Source organism: Lygodium microphyllum, chromosome 28, assembly GCF_053477565.2.
Source record: "Lygodium microphyllum isolate KBCC chromosome 28, Lygodium_microphyllum_v1.1.10, whole genome shotgun sequence".
NCBI lineage: Eukaryota > Viridiplantae > Streptophyta > Polypodiopsida > Schizaeales > Lygodiaceae > Lygodium > Lygodium microphyllum.
The window spans coordinates 88,161,087-88,179,708 of record NC_141162.1 but is presented as its reverse complement, the minus strand read 5'-3'; the positions used below and the strand labels follow the sequence as shown (position 1 = coordinate 88,179,708).

Sequence of the window (18,622 nt, the reverse complement as noted above, 5' to 3'; positions counted from 1 at the left end):
GCATAATTCCCTTGTTGCAGTTTTCCATTCATGATGTCATTCTGCTTTTTATAGCAGTCTTTAGCCATATGACCCATTTTACCACAGTAGTAGCATTCAACATTACTGTTTGCATTTTGACCTCTTTGCCATCCACCACGACCTCTTTGGCTCCCCCTGCCTCTAGAGTTACCACGTCCTCCTCCATAGGACTGGTTTTCTTGAGTTTGCTGCATATTCTGATTTCTACCACGGCCTCCAAATCGGCCTCCTCTACCTCTGCCTCTACCTCTTCCAGCATTTGAGTAGAAGACAGCTTCTTTTGAAGTTCCTCCTGAAGAAGATGCACCACCATTTCTCTGCTCCTCAGAAATTAGAAGAGCAATCAACTCCTCAAAATCAGGAAATCTTTCACGAACTGAAATGGATGTCCGAAACTGTGCATAATCCTTTCCTAGACCATTCAAGGTCACAGAAACTAAATCATCATCTTCCACTGGCGACCCAATGGAAGCAAGTGCATCTGCAATCTTCTTCACCTTCATGTGGTAGTCGTTGATGCTCATATTTTCTCTTTGCACATTGTGCAACTCTTGCTTGAGCTGCATTTTCCTGGCTTGTGTATTTGTGCTATACATTTTTGACAAAGTATCCCATGCCTCCTTTGGCGTACTTGCATCCTGAATATGCACAATCATAGAGTCTGAAATGCTGATAGACAGCCAATACATAACTTTCCTGGCTCTCTCATGCCATGCTTTAAATGCCTGCATTTGCTGTTGATTGGGAACATCAGGAAGAACTGGTTCTTCTTCATTTCCTGCAACAAATTCCCAATATCCTTTTCCCATAAGGAAATTCGTCATTCTAAACTTCCATGCTTGGAAGTTGTTCTTGTCAAGCTTTTCAGTGACAATCTGTGAAAGAGAATCAGATGCCATTACATAACACTGCAGAAAATTCTGTCACTGCAAAGAACACAGCTTCAGCCTCACAAGGGCTAATCTGCAAAACTGAGGAAAGTGGTATTTGACCACACAGTCACTTCCTAGTAATGATTTTGCATCAACAGGCAACAGGGATGATTCTGTAACTCCCAATGTCTCTGCACACAAGCATACGATGCAATCTCTGTGCTAACTTTTCACCGACCTGTAGAACTGTGGTCGCACAGCATAAAACAGGGCCTTTTCCTGAGTGCGTGCAGAAAACTTCTGCCTTCAAAACAGGCCCCGAAATGGCCTCAAATCAAAAAAACTGGGTCGCCGAGAGCTAAAGCTCTCGCCCGTAGTATATACTGTCCTCTTGCTTCACCGCGAAGGGCGTCTCAACCTGAGACAATGCACTCTTGCAATTTTCGGCTGTGCTACCTGCAGAGATCTGCTCCCAAAACAGAAAATGAAAGCAACACTGCTCCTCTTACCAGAACACCGCGAGCTTGGCTTGCTTTCTTGAGCTCCTTACCACGAACAAGGCTCCGATACCATGTCAAGATTGTGGGAGAGAAGGAAGGAGTCTCGCTTGAAGCTTTCTTGCTTGCACAATGGGGGAAGACACACAAGGGTGGAGGCTGAAAACAGTTTTCCTCTTCTTAGTTGTGTAAGCCAAAAGAACTTTAGTACAAAGAAATAGAAGAACCCTCTATATGGGTCTCAAAACCAAACTCAACTAACTAAGGTGGCATACTAACTGAGCCACGAACTAGAATAGATAAGGATAGCTATCATGTAGCTATTATTCATGGGCGGTGTACCAACCGCGTCTGCAACTGACAAGTCGGTGACATAAATACACAACGGTCATCCTGGCGTATCACGAGTGGAGCTCGATATCTCAACACCTCGCGCTCCTTGGGTTTTTTCCACTAAAGAAGGTTTGTACTACGAATGGATTATAAGTGGCCTGCACATTTTTCTATTTGGAGTGTGGTCATTATTCATAATGCTTTCTCATTTGTGGCAGTTTTACTACCAATTGCAATTGCAGGATGCCTTACTCCGAAAATACGTGGGGCCATTTACAGGTTGTCAACTTTAGTGCAATGGATCTCATAGAAGGATATTAAGAAGTCCTCTATTGAATCCGTAAGGCAAGGAGTAGTGGAGATGGTATGTCTCTTTGAGAAATACCTGCCTACTAGCATGCTCACAATACAAATCCACCTTCTTGTGCATCTTGTAGATGAAGTGGAGATTGCTGGGTGGACCTGTCCATACATGATGGATGTTCTTCTTGGAGCGCTTCATGAAAACCCTAAAAGGCTTTGTATGACAACGATCTTGGCCAGAAGGTAGCATGGTTGAAGGTTGGTTGGTGTCTGAGGTTCTAGTGCATATTTCACAATGGCTACCAATGGTGGATCCAGACAACAGTATGCTATGGTCACTAAAGGACGATGATAGATTGACCAAAGATGTGATGGTTGGAAATGGGGTAGAAAAAAGAATGGATGCTGCAATGGTGGAGGAGAAAGTGAATCGCTTTTGTATGTTGCACCATGCCTCTATGGAGACGTGGCTTGCCAGGTACCAACAAGCTAGGCAAGATCGAGAGGACGCGCGATTTGAATTTCAACGTAGTATGTGCCATCGACCAATTCGATATCCTAAGGGCATGGAGGAGATGCCGCAGTTTATGTCAATGCGATGGTTGCATGGAGCTTTGACCACATCGTCTTGTGAAGGGGTGGAGGTCTCAACCGAGGAGTGGAAATTCTCGAGGGGATGTAGTCCAAAGGTGATGATGTATTTAGAACACCATATTGGATAATATGGGAAATTTCCATAAGTTTGGGACACATGGTCAAATATTTGAATTTGTCATAACTTGAACACTATAGCTCTACAGATTCCATTTTTCAAGCGCTTTCCAATGATAGGTCACATCATATGGTTTTGAGAAACTTATGGGCATATTATCCAGGTGCCACCTTTTTAGTATTCAAAAAATGAGAATTGGGAGTTTTCCAAACTCACTAATATTGTGTTTTAGGGTTTGTCGTATCTATATTTTATATGCGACAACTAATTGAGTGTTTCAATGTACAGTACAAAATATATAGTGCAGTGTGGTGCAATGTGGTCGTGCGGACGACATTTCCGCTGGAGCGTATTGACAAATTGCACTCCACAACGGACTATGGTATCATGGCAAGGTTCGAGCAAGAGAGCCCACGATGAGCAACGGATCAAAACACAGTTATAGATGAGATGGAGTATTTTGGAAACTTGCAAAGTATTGTTATGGTGGATTAACGTAGCTTCTCCATGATACTATTGGATGTACAGTGATTCAAAGTGGTACTTGAAAGAGCTGGAGCAATAGTTCGACAAGGTCCATTTGGATTTCTTGAAATAGATTCTGAAAAAAAATGGATGGATTTGCATGACACCTTTGTATTGCCGGCCCATTGTGAACATGTGCATGAACTCATTTATTTGTTAATTGACATGGTACATGTCACAATAGTTAACTCTCTCTTATACATGTTTGTGAACATGTAATCTTCTATCCAAACCCCCGACAACCTCGATGGTGGTATGTTATACCTTTATCTCTCTAAAGTGTGAGAGTATATGATCAAAGCGATGTTGCAAATAGAGGGGTCGATATTGCAAGGGGTGGAGGCCACCGAAAGCTTGGAGCATGTAGAGGAGCCAGCATCGGATAACAATGATATAAATACAGGAGTCCAAGAATTCTTTGAGAACGAGATGGACTCATCCTTTTGTGGTGACATGTCTATCGACCTTTCAGTTTATGTCGAGTTGTGTCAAGAGATTGACATGGGACCATAGGATACTTTATACTTTGAGCATCCACTTACTCAATTCATTGACTAATTGCTTATAAGGATACATAAGATATGCATTTTAAGTAAGATTATTTTTTTAAGATTTATATTACTGTTCTTTATATGATTTAAATTGATTATGCTAATATCATTTTTTGTTTGTGCAGGTGACCTTTGTGGATACTTAGATCATCAGGATGAGTCGAGGAATGAGCGATCAGGAGTTATGGGATATCTTCACACGCATGTCTCCAGATCAGATGGCGAGATTCAAAGACATGGTAGATCAGGAGTTGTATTCAACATCATCGGGCCGCTCTATGAGATCTACTTTGGCGCGATCAGATGCTTTAGTTTTGAGCAGACGAGATTGACGCTCCAGACTTGGGCTAGACGGAGGGAGTGCTTTAGGGTCAAGGAGGTGCTACAGAGATACAGATGCAATGAGCCTACGGTCAGCTCAGGATACAAGTGCTACTCCTCGCTCTCATGGCGGTTCTAGAGAGCATGGCTCAGGTGGTTGTTGTTGAGGCACATACACGGTGTCTTTGTCTTGTCATTTTGCTAGAGTTGCGTCACCTCCGGATTTGTCACACCTGTGGGGATGTCTACTCTAGTCACTCCAGCCGTCCGCACGTGGCACCCCTATGGATGCTACTCTGATAAATACTACCCTGGTGTTGTACTGTTGTGCATCCGAGGTGTGGAATCCACCAAAAAGTTGTGTGTGTGACATTTTTTACTTTTTACATACTTAGTCGTTGTGTTTACATTTTGTTCTGCATGGACAGTATAGTGGAGAGGGCAGGAGTACATCCAGATGACTTTACATTACTATCTTTTCTATATGCTTGTAGCCGTGCTGGTCTTGTTGTTGAAGGGCAAGGGGATTTGAGAGGCTTTGCTCCTTCTAAAAGGGTGAAAGAATTAATGAAGAAGCTACTTAGGTTCATGGATAAATATATTTATCCAAATGAATCATTATTTGCTACTCATGCTCAGTCAAAAATGCGTTGGACAGTGCATCCGTTAGAAGAGAAACTTCAACACTTGGCAAAGGGGGAAGGCTTATGGAACTTATGAATTCCTATTGATAGTGCAACACTGGTGTCAAAACTATTTTTTGGTAGTGTCTGTTCTCATGCAGAGAATGACAGACTACTTGGAGCTGGCTTGAGTAATCTGGAGTATGCATATCTTTGTGAAATAATGGGCCGCTCTTTATTTGTGCCTCAAATTTTCAACTGTAATGCTCCTGATACTGGCAATATGGAGGTTTTACTGAGGTATGGAAGTCGAGATCAGCAAACCACCTGGCTGAAACCTTTACTGGAGGGTACTATTCGGTCGAGGTTTGCCACGACTGAAAAAGAGGTTGCGTCATCAGATGCAATAAATATTGCATGTTCTATTACGAAGGAAGGAGATAATTATGTTATAAATGGTCATAAGTAGTGGACAAATGGTGCTATGGATCCAAGATGTAAAGTGCTTATTGTGATGGGTAAGACTATCCAAAGGCTTCTCTGCACAAGCAACAATCCATGATGACATCAATACTCCTGGAGTGAAAATTGGGAAGGCCGTGGGTTTGAGATTGCTCAAGGAAGACTTGGACCAGGATGATTGCATCATTTGATGCGAGTTGTTGGTGCTGTTGAACATGGGATTGAGTTGATGAGAAAGAGAGCTCTTGAAAGAGTTGCTTTTAATAAACCATTAGCTCGCCACAGCTCCTTTAGTACCCTACTTGCCGAGTGTCATCTAGATGCTAAACAAGCAAAGTTACTGATGCATCATTTCAATCGATACCTTCCTGATGACATGGATTGCAAACTTGGGGACTTTATTGCGAAAGGAGTGGTTGGGCCGCTTTTTTGGGGAAAAAAAGGGCTGCTTTTCTGGGGCTATTGTGGAAGAAAAAGAAGATTGGGGAGAAAAGCATTGAAAAGAAAAGCTTCTCGGAATCGGTGGATGGAGGTGTTCCAGGAGAGGCAAACTTCAGAAGAGATAGCTCCTTTCGATCCCAATAGGAAGAAGAAGAAGAAGATTGTCAAGGGACAAGTTCTTTCCATCATCATAGAATGCAAGGACATATATTGAATCTCTGTACACAGATCGCTGTTTTGAAACCAGACTTGGTCATAACTGAGAAAGGAATCAACGACCTTGCCTGTCACCACTTAAGTAAAAATAATATAAGTGCAATTCGAAGAATACGGAAAGCTGACAATAACAGAATTGTTAAAGTTTGTGGAGCTATCATTGTCAATCGCCCTAAGGAGTTGCAAGAGTTTGATGTTGGAATAGGTGCTGGATTGTTCGAAGTAAAGAAAATAGGGGATTGCATGCCATCGCAATTATGGGTACTTCTAGAGTGGCCGCTCTGGTGTTTTTCGATGTGCAGATTACAGAGAGAAATGGATTTCCTATGAAGCAAGGCGTCTTGATGAAAGGTTGTGTAAGTTTATTGATGCACATAGATACTTCCTGCTTCAGGGGATATGGAAGGTGTAAGGGTGAGTGATGTTTTCAATGGATTCCTTCGTAAAACATGAGCCTTGAGGGATTATATATGAGTATTGAGATCATGATCCTACTCTGCCTACAAAACCCAGATATCGTATATGTGACTAAATATCAGTACATAGATGGAGAAACATTTATTCAATTACAGCAACATTTCCCTTCTTGTTGCTGGCTTTCCCCTTCAAGAATCTTCCTTGATGTAAAATTTCAGACCCAGTAATGGAATTGATGTCAAGAAGCACCCTTGCGCCGAGCAGCCTGTTCATAAAACAACAAAGAGATCGATGTCATGCAATTCAAATATCCTATCAGGTTGTTAGAGCTGCGAATTTGCTTTGATTCAAAGCTCATAGCTGGACCGGCAAAAGATGACTAAAAATCTTTCTACATCGAGAAAGAATTTGCTGCATTCCTGTGATGTTATTGGCATGGCTTCTTGAGTGAACTAGGAGCTTCTAAGCTATGTGTCCAGTTCCTACATTCATCCATGTGCAACTTCTCAACCACAGCTTTTATAGCCTGTACAGTTGATAATAGAGCGGTATTGGAGGTTCTATCATATTCATGACATCCATCATAGGTACAAAATGGGGCTTTTTTCTTGGTGTTTCTTGCAGGAGCCTCAATTACAACTGTCAACTATCTCACAAGATGAGCTGGACAAATACTTGGATTTGCAAGATTTCACTCTTCTATTCTAAGGACTGAACCATACACACAACATTGGGTATCCCTTAAACAATCTATGAAATTGGGATCACAGTTCTTATATTGCTCTTCAGTGGCACATTGCCACAAGGCAAGTGATTTCTAAGAGTTGTATTTATCCAACTGATCAACATCACAGGAAGCAATTGCAGTCATATCACACCTGGAACTGAAACTAAGTGTTGCTGGGTCATGATTGTTAAAAATATTCTTTTGCTTATTCACTTGATTGGTATTCTATCCTAAAATTAGTCAAGGTCCTCTGTGATCGCAACTTTGCTTTCGAAAACCCTTTGACACCGGCCGGTACACCAGATATAAAGGGGTCTCTTGGATATGCCCAAAAGCGTGGTCACAGGTGGGAGACGATCCATCTTAGGCATACCCTAGAGGGGTATGCCTACCTTGTAGATGATAGGTTAGGAGCCATCATCATGAATGATGAGGGGAGGAGGGTGATGGCTCGCATGAGAGAGTTGTGCCAACAAGTTTTTCGACACAATATCTTGGATCATTGGAAACACATACCGGAGGGGAGCAATGACTACATAGTAGCATCCTTGCATGAGGAATTTCCGGTACTAGCCGCGCAGAAGATAGGTTTTCTACGGGTTGGATGATGGAGTGCATGCATGCATATATATCACATAGATGATTGGACGCATGCAAGGCACTCAAGAGTGGGGTTGCAAAGCCCGAGTGGCTAGACCAGATTACAGGCGCGATTGAGGGAGGAGGCTACAGATTCTCCAGGATGTTGGAGACAGTAGCGCGAGGCGGCGCAGGCATGACTAGAGGCTGGAGTGGTCCATCATCTTGGGAGTGGCGGCCATAGGACATATTTGGAGGACTTTATAAGTTTTTCTTTTGTTTTGCTTGCTTATTTTTTTGCAATATCCTTTGTATTGACAATCGTGTGTCTAACAGTTAGTATTTTGTTTCCTTTGCAGCACTCCATTACAAATCGCGATCCGATCAACCTTGAGACTCGATATGCAAAGAGGCACAGTCTCACTGCATTGATCGACCAATTGTATGGACGCGGCAGCCCTGTAAGTCACTCATCTTTCTTGTCCGTAGTTACCATGTTTAATTAGAATGTATTATTGTATGGTGAATTGATGTGTAGTTGTTTCTTTTTTTGCAAAGTCCATTCAATTCTCCTTTGCAGCGGGACAAGATTTTGGATGGCGATGATCTATAGCTCGCCCTTGGATCCCTGGAGCTCACACACCCTTCTTTTTTGGTCACGTGATCTGTGTAGACATTTTCTATGTAGTAGTGATATCTTGCCATGATTGTACCAGTCGCTTTCATTATGCGATCATGTATTTATTTAATGTATCAATATTATGATTTAAGTACACTTTGTCTTTATTTACACGAGCATTGTACACAGTGCAGAAACTATTTTCTCTATTACCGCCGCTATTAGCTTCGCAAATTTCCCTGCATGTGTTGTTATTAACGTCGCAAAGCGTTGTTATGCGATATTGACACCAATGCAAATAGCGACGCTAATAATGACACTAATACCGACTGTTCTATGGCATCGCTAATAACAACCCTTTTTGCAACGACGGGGGAAAATTTCTTTATTTACATTTTTGTCACTTTTAACGTCTATATAAGGCCTATATCTTATAGTGGAACAAAATGAACAAGGAAAATAGAAAAGAAGAATAGTAAAATAATCCTATTCTCTCTCCACTTCTGCAATCTTATTTTATCTTTTTAATATTATCCACAAAGTATTTGCTCACATTCCTTCTCTCCCCTTATTCAAGAAACATTTTTCTATTAAACTTTATACTAAAAAAGGAGTTAGTTATGGGAGTGAAGTGCTTAGTTTTCAATGCAAAATGATTAGTAGATATGAAGTAATTGATATTTCAATTTAAAAAAAGAAAAATTAAATTTCAAAATTTCCCTTTAAGATATTTTAAAGATCTTTTATATTATAGCTTTTGGTTAAAGCACAAATGTATTGGTCAAATTTTTCATTTTTTGGAGGTAAAATTGAATTTTCTAAAATACGAGAACTCTTGGATACCCCTACTCTTTGAGTCATTCCCCCATTTCTTTACTCTCTCATGGCTCTATTGTGACCTCTTCTATGATTATGCAACCTTCATTAACACAAAAAGAACTCATCACACCTCTCTTTCTCATAACTACTCATCCTCCATAACCACAGTATAGTATCTATCTATGTCGGTCTATCTATCCTCCCTCATTGCACTAAGCTACCTCATCTCCATTGATACCTTTGTGTATCTCTCTATGTTATATCTCTACTCTATCTCCTAGGAAAACCAAGCATGGCTCTTCATTTTTATTAATATCTCTATGTATCCCCTCCAACCTATCTCTTTATAGACACCAAACTAACTATTTTGATTAATGTCTTTATGTATCTATCTTACTGTCTCTACCTGTGCCTCTATAATTTATTATTGTAAACTCGATATAGCCTTATTCCTATTAACATCATCTAAGTGTATCCTTTGGCTTCTCTCTAGGCTAACTCCTTAAATACTAAACCTCATATTCTCATTAGCATCTCTACTTAATCAATTCATATACATGCGCAGCTAGGGCACAAGCAATAAGTAAATTGCATACAAGAAAAAAAGAGTTGCATAATGTAGTAGAGGCCAAATATATTCCATTTATTAAAAGGACCTAACATACTAGTGACAACCCTTAGTTTCTATAGAATTATAGGCAGATGGGATTGAAGCACCTAGACTTGTGGGTTGATAGGGGAATTCACCCAATTGATCCCCTAATCAATAAACCTCTAACTTTATAAAGAATTATAAATTTTTTGAAATATGTGTGAGGATAATAGTGAGTTGCCCAATTGCAATAAGCAGCTCAATGATTAAGCATTCAACTTATTTACGAGTGTGTGCGAGAAGTGAGCTTTTTTTGGCAACTTGGTCCTCTTTTTCCTTTGGGCATATAACAAGCACCAATGCTACTCCTCCATTGCCATTTCTGCCTCTGCCATCAGCACCACCACTAGCACGGCCACCACCAAATCTTACTCTCCCCCTCCTCATTAGAGCCACAACCAATTCTCCTCTCTCTCTCCTCATATGTTAAGGACCAACCACCAACATCTCACTTCCCTTCAATAACATTACCACTACTAGCCTCGCCACTACACCACCACCTCTCCTTCTCCTTATCAAAACCACAATTCATTCTCCTCTCTCTCTCTCTCTTTTACCTCCAACTCTCTCTCTCTCTAACAACACATTAGTAGTTCTCTCTTATTTATTGCTTTACATCACTACATTAAGCTTGTGTGATTATTTTTTATAATATTATCACAATGTTAGTGGTTGAATTACACATACATAAGAGATTTCACACTCTGTATACATTCACATCTCCCCTCTCCCAATTATTTGTATATATGTTATAATTACATCATGATGTATTAGTACTTCTATTGTATACACATAAGCAAAACTAGATACACTTACACATTCCTCTCTCTCTCTCTCTCTCTCTCTCTCTCTCTCTCTCTCTCTCTCTCATATGTTGGGGATCCAAGACATCCATTTCCCTCTCCTCCTTTTTCTGAATAACAACCTCTTTCTCTCTCGCTCTCGCTCTCTTTGTCTTTTTCACCCCTAACTCTATCATTTATCATCTCTCTCTCTCTCTCTCTCTCTCTCTCTCTCTCTCTCTCTCTCTCTAACAATGAATTAGTAGTTCTCTCTTAACTTATTTACATCACTAGATTAATCTTATGTGCTTATCTTTGATAATATTATCACAATGTTAATAGTTCAATTACACATGCATATGAGATATCACACTACATATACATTCACATATTTCACATTATATTGCATGAACTTACTACAAAAACTACAAAAAAATTCTAAATCTACAAATGTATTTGTAAGCTAGTGAACTACTATATGCAAAGCAAATGAACATATTTTTTACCGAATAGGGGTTGCTAAAAAATTCTCTCTCTCTCTCTCTCTCTCTCTCTCTCTCTCTCTCTCTCTCTCTCTCTCTCTCTCTAATACAAAAGTATTTCTGCGAGTACTCTAAGTTTGATAGAACTTGTTTTACATTGGATTATGACATGTGTCGCAACCAACAGTTCATTTTTTACTTGTAAATAGCTCTCTCTCTCTCTCTCTCTCTCTCTCTCTCATATTTACAATAAAAACAATTTTTGCAAGCAATCTGGATCTAGATCCATATTATGGTGATCTTTGGCAAGTGTACTATTATTTCACAAATTGACAGATAATGATAGTAAAAGATTATCATAAATTTAATCATAGCTAACCAAAGTGAGATATGTTTGTATTTTCTCAAAAAAATAAAATGCATTTACTCTAATAATTAGCATAGTCTTTACTTTACTGATCACACTATAGGTGACATTGGAAAAGTCATTCTCTTTCCAAATATGAGATGTAAGTTTTATTTAGTAAGCATGGGTTGATGTATAAACATATCTTCATTTGCATTCATTCCAAATACTCACTAAACATTTTTCTTTATACATGGCTCTAGCAACTTTATTAAACGTTGGTTAACAAATAAAAACTCATTATTAAAGCTTGCATATTTTTGGATTATTTATTATGGTGGAAAGAAGGGATATTGATTGGTGAAATCAAGTATAAATTTGATGCTCATTCAATATGCTTAATGAGAGAGAGAGAGAGAGAGAGAGAGAGAGAGAGAGAGAGCACCATGTTGGTCTCTCATTTTGCATGTCTTTGCTAAGTTGACATCATGTTGTTGAAATATTAATATTTATATGCTATAAAATATAGTTATACTTCTTTGAACTAATCATATGTGTGTATATGTGTGTGTGCACATATTAAGACTTCTAATATACACCCATAAATACATGCACACATACATATGTATATATATTAATGAGAGAGATAGAAACAAGTTCTTAATGAGACACACACATATACACACGTGTATGCATGCACACACACATATGCATAGAGAGAACAATCAAGTAGGTTTGTTTAGTGTATATTAGAGAACTAAAGACATAGCTTCAAAGATTATTGCTCATATACACTCTAATCCACCTTAACTAAGTAATTCATCAATGGTTTGCCTAGTCTTTAAAATAAAAAATATATTCTAGATACTTTGAATGTAAGGAATTTCAATGGAAGGGTTTTAGGGCTCAATGGAGAAGAGAGGGAGGACATAGAGATAAAAATAACTTTTGGATGAGAGAGAGAGAGAGAGAGAGAGAGAGAGAGAGAGAGAGAAGATCAAAATAAATATTGATAAGAGACAAGAAAGATGTCTTTTTTAAAATCATTGATAAGATAGAAGAGAAAGAAATGTAGAGTGCTAGAAAAATTTGAAGCTAGACCCTCTTCTACATTAATAGACTTGGATCTTTACATACCTACACACAAACCCTCTCCTGCATTAATATCTTTACACACCTAAACACAAACCCTCTCCTACATTAATAGCCTTGGATCTTTACACACCTACACACAAACCCTCTCCTGCATTAATTAGATCTTTACACACCTACACACAAACACACACACAAAGAAATGTAGAGTGCTAGAAAAAGTTTTTGGCCAAAGTACAATTAGACTAAAAAGTCACAACCAATTCTCTCCCCCTCCTCATTTGAGCCACCACCACTACATCTTACTCTCCCTCTCCTCATTAAAGCCACAATCAATTCTCCTCTCTCTCTCCTCATTTGTTTGGGACACAACCAATTTCCTTGGCTAATTGTATAGTGTACTACAACGGTTTCATTAGTCCAAAAATTCATTGCCACAAGGTCCCTTTAGAGGCCTTGAGTGCGAATCATGGACGTTGCAGGCTCCAACACTTGTGCACGATCAACATTGATGCCAAACTCCAATGGGAAAAATCTCTGGAGCAAAAGGGCAGAGGTCAGAAAGTGTCACAAGAATGTATTACTGGTAATACTGACAAAATTTGTGCATCCACTAGAAAAGATGACAACAAAGGTGCACATGTGCAAGTACATGCGGCTCCCATCTATGGAGAGCTTGCGAATATTGTAGTGCCAGTTGGATGTGCCCAGATCGATGGCATTACCTTGATCGTCCCTACTTCTTTGATCACTGCTATTAGCTTGAATTGCTCAGGTATCTGAGGTCTCAAGACAGTAGAGATAACCACATTCACTTGTTTCAGTGCTTCCACAAGGCTTTCATGGTCTTCCAGTGAGCCTTGTCATGCATCAAAAAATCATGAGGGCTGGAAGTGAAAATGTGGAAACGAAAAACCAAAGGTTTGGGGAAAGAAGAGGTAGCTAGTTGTACACGATAGTGACGTGTGACTGGCACAACGAGAGAGAGAGAGAGAGAGAGAGAGAGAGAGAGAGAGAGAGAGAGAGAGAGAGAGCGTGATTGATTCATGTTCTAGCTAACGTAGGCTGGGCTCGTCGTAGTATAAGTTTACCTAGAAATTGGTATAAAAAATCTAGCAATAAAAGGGCAAAATAATGGATGCAATTCTACAATGTGCATATCTAAGTCATCCAAAACTTTTGCAAACCTCCCCTTTCAAATGAGCTACGATAAGTTCATAAATATCTCATCTATGTAGCTTGCAAGCTATGAATTTCAATGGAAGGGTTTTAGGACTCAATGGATTGATGAAGAATCCCTCACTAAATAGGACGTCGTAGATGCGCATGCATGTCTCCGATGGCAGCAGGCTCGCCCACAGGCATTCGAGCCACTCCATCATTAGCAGCTCAATGCCCAACCCGGGTGGACACTGTAGCTTGTCCAAGTGGTTTGACACCTTCAAAAAATGTCTCCGCAGGAGATCCTAATAATTCGTATATATACATATTATAACGTTCAATTCGGACACAATTTGGAAGGTATTACGTGGGTGCACAAACAAAATCCTCACAAATTAATGATAATCAATCACTAATATTGCGCAAATACTCGAAGTTTTAGGCAAATTCCCACTTATTGTGAATTTAGCACAACATCGTGGGCTTTGTCATAGGAAGGGACCACACACTGAGCTAAACGTGGTTGGGGGAAGGGAGGTGCCGTAGGGACTAACAACCCCTCACCCCAATCGCACTTAGCTAGGTATGTAATGCCTCTCTAGAAAAAGCTCATGATGTTGGATACTAAAGAGAAAAATAGTGGAAAAGAGTTCTTTTTGCAACATGGAAAATTGTCAAAAACTTCTTCTAAAAGGGTAAACTAATAATAATTGAGTATGTTCTTTTTTTTTCTTATTTTTAGAGCCCATTCAAAAGTCTTTTATTATTTTCAATGGTTTGAAAGGGTAAACTAATATGATTTTGGAAAATATAAAAGAAGGAGGGGCTGATTTTGGAAAATATAAAAAGGAGGTGGTGATTTCTTTACATTTCTCTGTAATATTTTTTCTTGCTAAAGACTATGTAAAGGGCATTTTGGGAAACTTTGGAAGTCTAAGATATGTAGAAATTTTCTTAAATTTTGGTAATTCTCTCTAGGAATATTATTTTCTATGTTGATAATATGATTATAGAAAATTCACAAAAGGAGAAGTTGATTTCATTTGGGAATGGTTAGTAAGATTATTTTTATAATAATAATAATAATAATAATTCTTTAAGGAATATATAATAAGGAGGGGTGATTTGTTTGCATTTCTCATTCATTTTTTTCCTGAAGATTATATAAAGGGCAGTGTGGGCAACTAAGATATGTGCAAATCTTCTTGTTTCTTGGCAAATTCTCTAGTAATATTAGTTTTTATGTTGATAATTATTTTAGAAAATGTTTAAAATTAGGAGGGGTTGATTTTTTAAAGGAATTGTTGCAATATTAATCTTTATAATACTTATTCTTTTAGGAATATATAGTAAAAGAAGGGGGTTGAGTGAGCTGGTTATGTATGTAACTTTTACCCTTCACCTGGCCAACATCTTTCTCGCTAGGTCCTCTCAAAAGTGAATGCAATGGAAATCTTTGGTGTGACACCGACGCCCCAAATGTCCTACCTCACATGTGGTTCTTTTTTAACAATAGCTCCATTTGGTTCGAGCTACAGAGAAAGAAATAGAAGAGACTATGGCCTTTGGGTAGATTGTGGGTCACTTACCTCCTTGGACAGAGATCTGGGATTGGTTCCACTACACACCCTGTATCAGCATCTTGCACATAGCTCTGAGTCACTTACCTTCTAGGACGAAGATCTGGCACGCCTCTGTCTTGGCACCTTGCACATAACTGAGGCCATGCTCATGGGACAACATAACGCCTGTGGTTTATGTAGATGGGGTCATCTAAATATCTAGATGGCCCATGGTATAGAGGCTTCATGGTCATAGTGTTGGCTTATACCATAAGTTCTTTAGGCAATGATGATACTCTCATTTTTCAAGCCTGTGTGGTAAGGGCCATGCACCTTAATAGCCCCAACTGACAACAAAGACCTCAGGAGGGAGTCTCACTATGCTCTACTGCCACCGTATCCCCCCTCCCCCGTCCCCACATCGCCCCTTCACCTTCAACCTCACGTGCATCCCCTTTTGCACAGCTAGTTCCGTGATAGACAATATTTCCTTCTCACCCTCCAGATCGTTAGTATCCCTTCTTGCCACCATAATAAATAATCCAAAAATGTGCAAGCTTTAGTGATGTGTTTATTTTTTAACCAACATTTCATAAGGTTGCTAGAGCCATGTATAAAGAAAAATGTTTAGTGATTATTTCGAATGGATGCAAATGAAGATATGTTTATACATCAACCCATGCTTACCGAAGAAAACTTACATATCATATTTGGAAAGAGAAGAACTTTTCCAACATTTCCCATAATGTGACTAGCAAAGCAAAAACTTTGCTAATTATTAGATTAAATGCATTGTATTTTGTTGACAAAATACAAACATATCTCCCTTTGGTTAGCTATAATTAAATTTATGATAATCTTTTATTGTCATTATCTATGAATTTGTGAAACAATAGTACACTTGCCAAAAATCAACATAATATGAATCTAGATCCAGATTGCTTGTAGAAATTGTTTTTTATTGTAAATATGAGAGAGAGAGAGAGAGGTAGTGGTGATGGTGAGATAGGTGGCATAATTTGAGGGAGAGAGAGTGAGAGAATGTGCATTGTGTGAGAGAAGAGAAAGAGACAAAGAGAATGAACTACTTACATGTAGAGAGAGAGTGTGTGTGTATGTGTGTATGAGTGAGTGAGTGAAAGTGGTGGCAATGGTAGTGATAGTGGTAGAGCTATCAATGACAGCAATGGTGGTGATGGTGGAAGTGGTGGCGGCGGTAGCGGCAATGGTGGTGGTGGTGGTTGAAGTGGAAGTGGAGGTGGATACATCTAAGGTTGGAATAAGTGAACTATGTGGAATAATAATAGAGGGGTTGCCAAAAAAAACTCGCTCAAAAGATCGCTAAAAAAACTCACTTCTTGCCCTTCCCCTTTATTTACAATCTGCCAAGAAACCATAAAATTTTTTCATGATGTAATTATTGCCTATCAACTTCATATACAACAACTCATATGACAAGTAGTGCAACTAAATGACACTATACTTTGACAAAATAATCAGATTGTAACAATGCGTGACATTGGTATCTCATATGAGGAGGCAAAGGCACATTTGAATGACCTTAGAAATATCAATAGTAAGCTAATGCAAGAGGGCAAATGAAAGAAGAAGCCAATCAATAAGTTAATTGTGACAAGCGGCTAGTGAAAGTGATATATAAAAGCATGAAGAAATCTCAAATAAAAATCTACATGAGGGTAAGCTTGGATAATTTATTAGAAGATTGCTAAAGGTGAATACATTGGAAAATACTTTGAGCAATCCAAATTCAAGGTTTTGAAGGAGAAGGTGATCGATTCCATATTGAAAGATGTATCAAACAAGCTCTCAACTATGGATGCATAATCCATTTGTGATAGAGCATGTATTAGTACAACGACTTACTAAAAAAAAATCAAGGGTATAAAGATTGGGTTTGGTCATGTACTGAAGATAAATAGAATCATGCCTTTTCCCAGACCTTCAAAGTTAAAATAAAGGCCTGTTAATAACTTAATGCAAAGGTTTTGGAGCTAATAGGAGATCCAATGCATGTTCAAGGTGTGGAAACACTAAAGGTTGGGACCAAAAATACATATGGTGAAGTTCACCAAACTCAAAAATTATTATCTAGATCTATAGAAGGTGCAAACAGCAATGGTAATGTACTAAAATATGTCAATTGCAAAATTTAATGGTAAATTGTAGTTTTTCATAAAATTAGATGAAAATGAGATTGTCAAAGGAGTAAATCTTGAAAGAATTAGTGTAACTTTGATTAACAAAGCTTTAGAATCTAAGATGAGCAACCTAGGGAACTTTAGTGTTCAATGAGAGCATCATGTATAGTGGCTCCTTGCATTTGAGGTTCCTAAGGAAAAATTTGAGGTGCTACAAATGTTTCTTATGCACAGAAGCATTCCAAACATCATCCATCATCAGAAACATGGTGAGATGCTCTCAATTGAAGGATATGGTCAATACTTGGTGGATTGGCATCTTGCAAGAGACTTGAAAACTTTGATTTGCATGTGTGAAATCTCCAATGGTGCAAATGCAAAGTATATATACCTATATTGCTTTGACAAAAAGGGTGGAAGGAAGGGATATGAAGAAGAACTAGCAAAGGATGACAAGTGTTGCACCGATGCGCAATAAAGAAGATCCCACTTAGAAGCACATCTTCAATATATGATCGGATCGTGTTCACATTTGTTCATTGTATACTTTTGTCAAAATCGTAGAGGATATTTTATATGAGTATATTTGGTTTGATCATAGGATGCAACAATAAAAATAAGCCATTGCAATGTGGAGGAATGTGGAGCGAGGTGCTATCGGAAATTGGGCTACACAAGCATCAAGTAATGGTTGGAAAAGATGAGAAGAGATCCGAGAAAAATGGTAACTAACCAAAAAATCCTTGCTTTGGAGGAGCAAAGGCTAGGAAGTTTCTTTAAGTATGCATCAGTGCGGAAGGAAATATCACAATATTCATAGGTTGCAAGGCTACGACATGTAAAAAAAGTTGCCTACTATCGTTCTTAATCAAAGTAATGGAGGTAAAACAAGGTTGCCTAAAGCGAATTTTTGGATTAGTCTCAATAAATTAGCTCCCTTGCTTTGAAAGATGGTATTTGATAATGGAGATAAGCAAGATTTTATTGATGATGTGCACAGCTTCTACAAAAACATGGTGGAAGTATGGGGCAAAAGTTATATCACACATTACATGGTGCCTACTAAGTAAAATATTTGAAAAGTGTATGAATTGTATACATTATCTAGAATATTTTTACTTATGTGTAATATATACCTTTGTAGCATATCCTTGAGATGCATAGACCATACTTTATAGAAAAGGGAACCATTAGAGTTTGGTCCATGCAAGGGATGGAAAATTTACATTAGTTAGCACGTAGTGCATATCAAAAAAAAAAAAGAGCATGGTGTAGGGGCTAATGACAACAATCCAATGATCCAATTTCTATCTTGGTGGTACATTATCATAATAGTGAATGAAGCTCA

General features: G+C 38.7%; 1 pseudogene; it reads left to right on the top strand.

The window, feature by feature from the left end:
* Positions 1-4,555: 4,555 nt before the first annotated feature.
* On the top strand, positions 4,556-6,330 carry LOC148011724 (putative acyl-CoA dehydrogenase IBR3; annotated as a pseudogene).
* Positions 6,331-18,622: the final 12,292 nt, after the last annotated feature.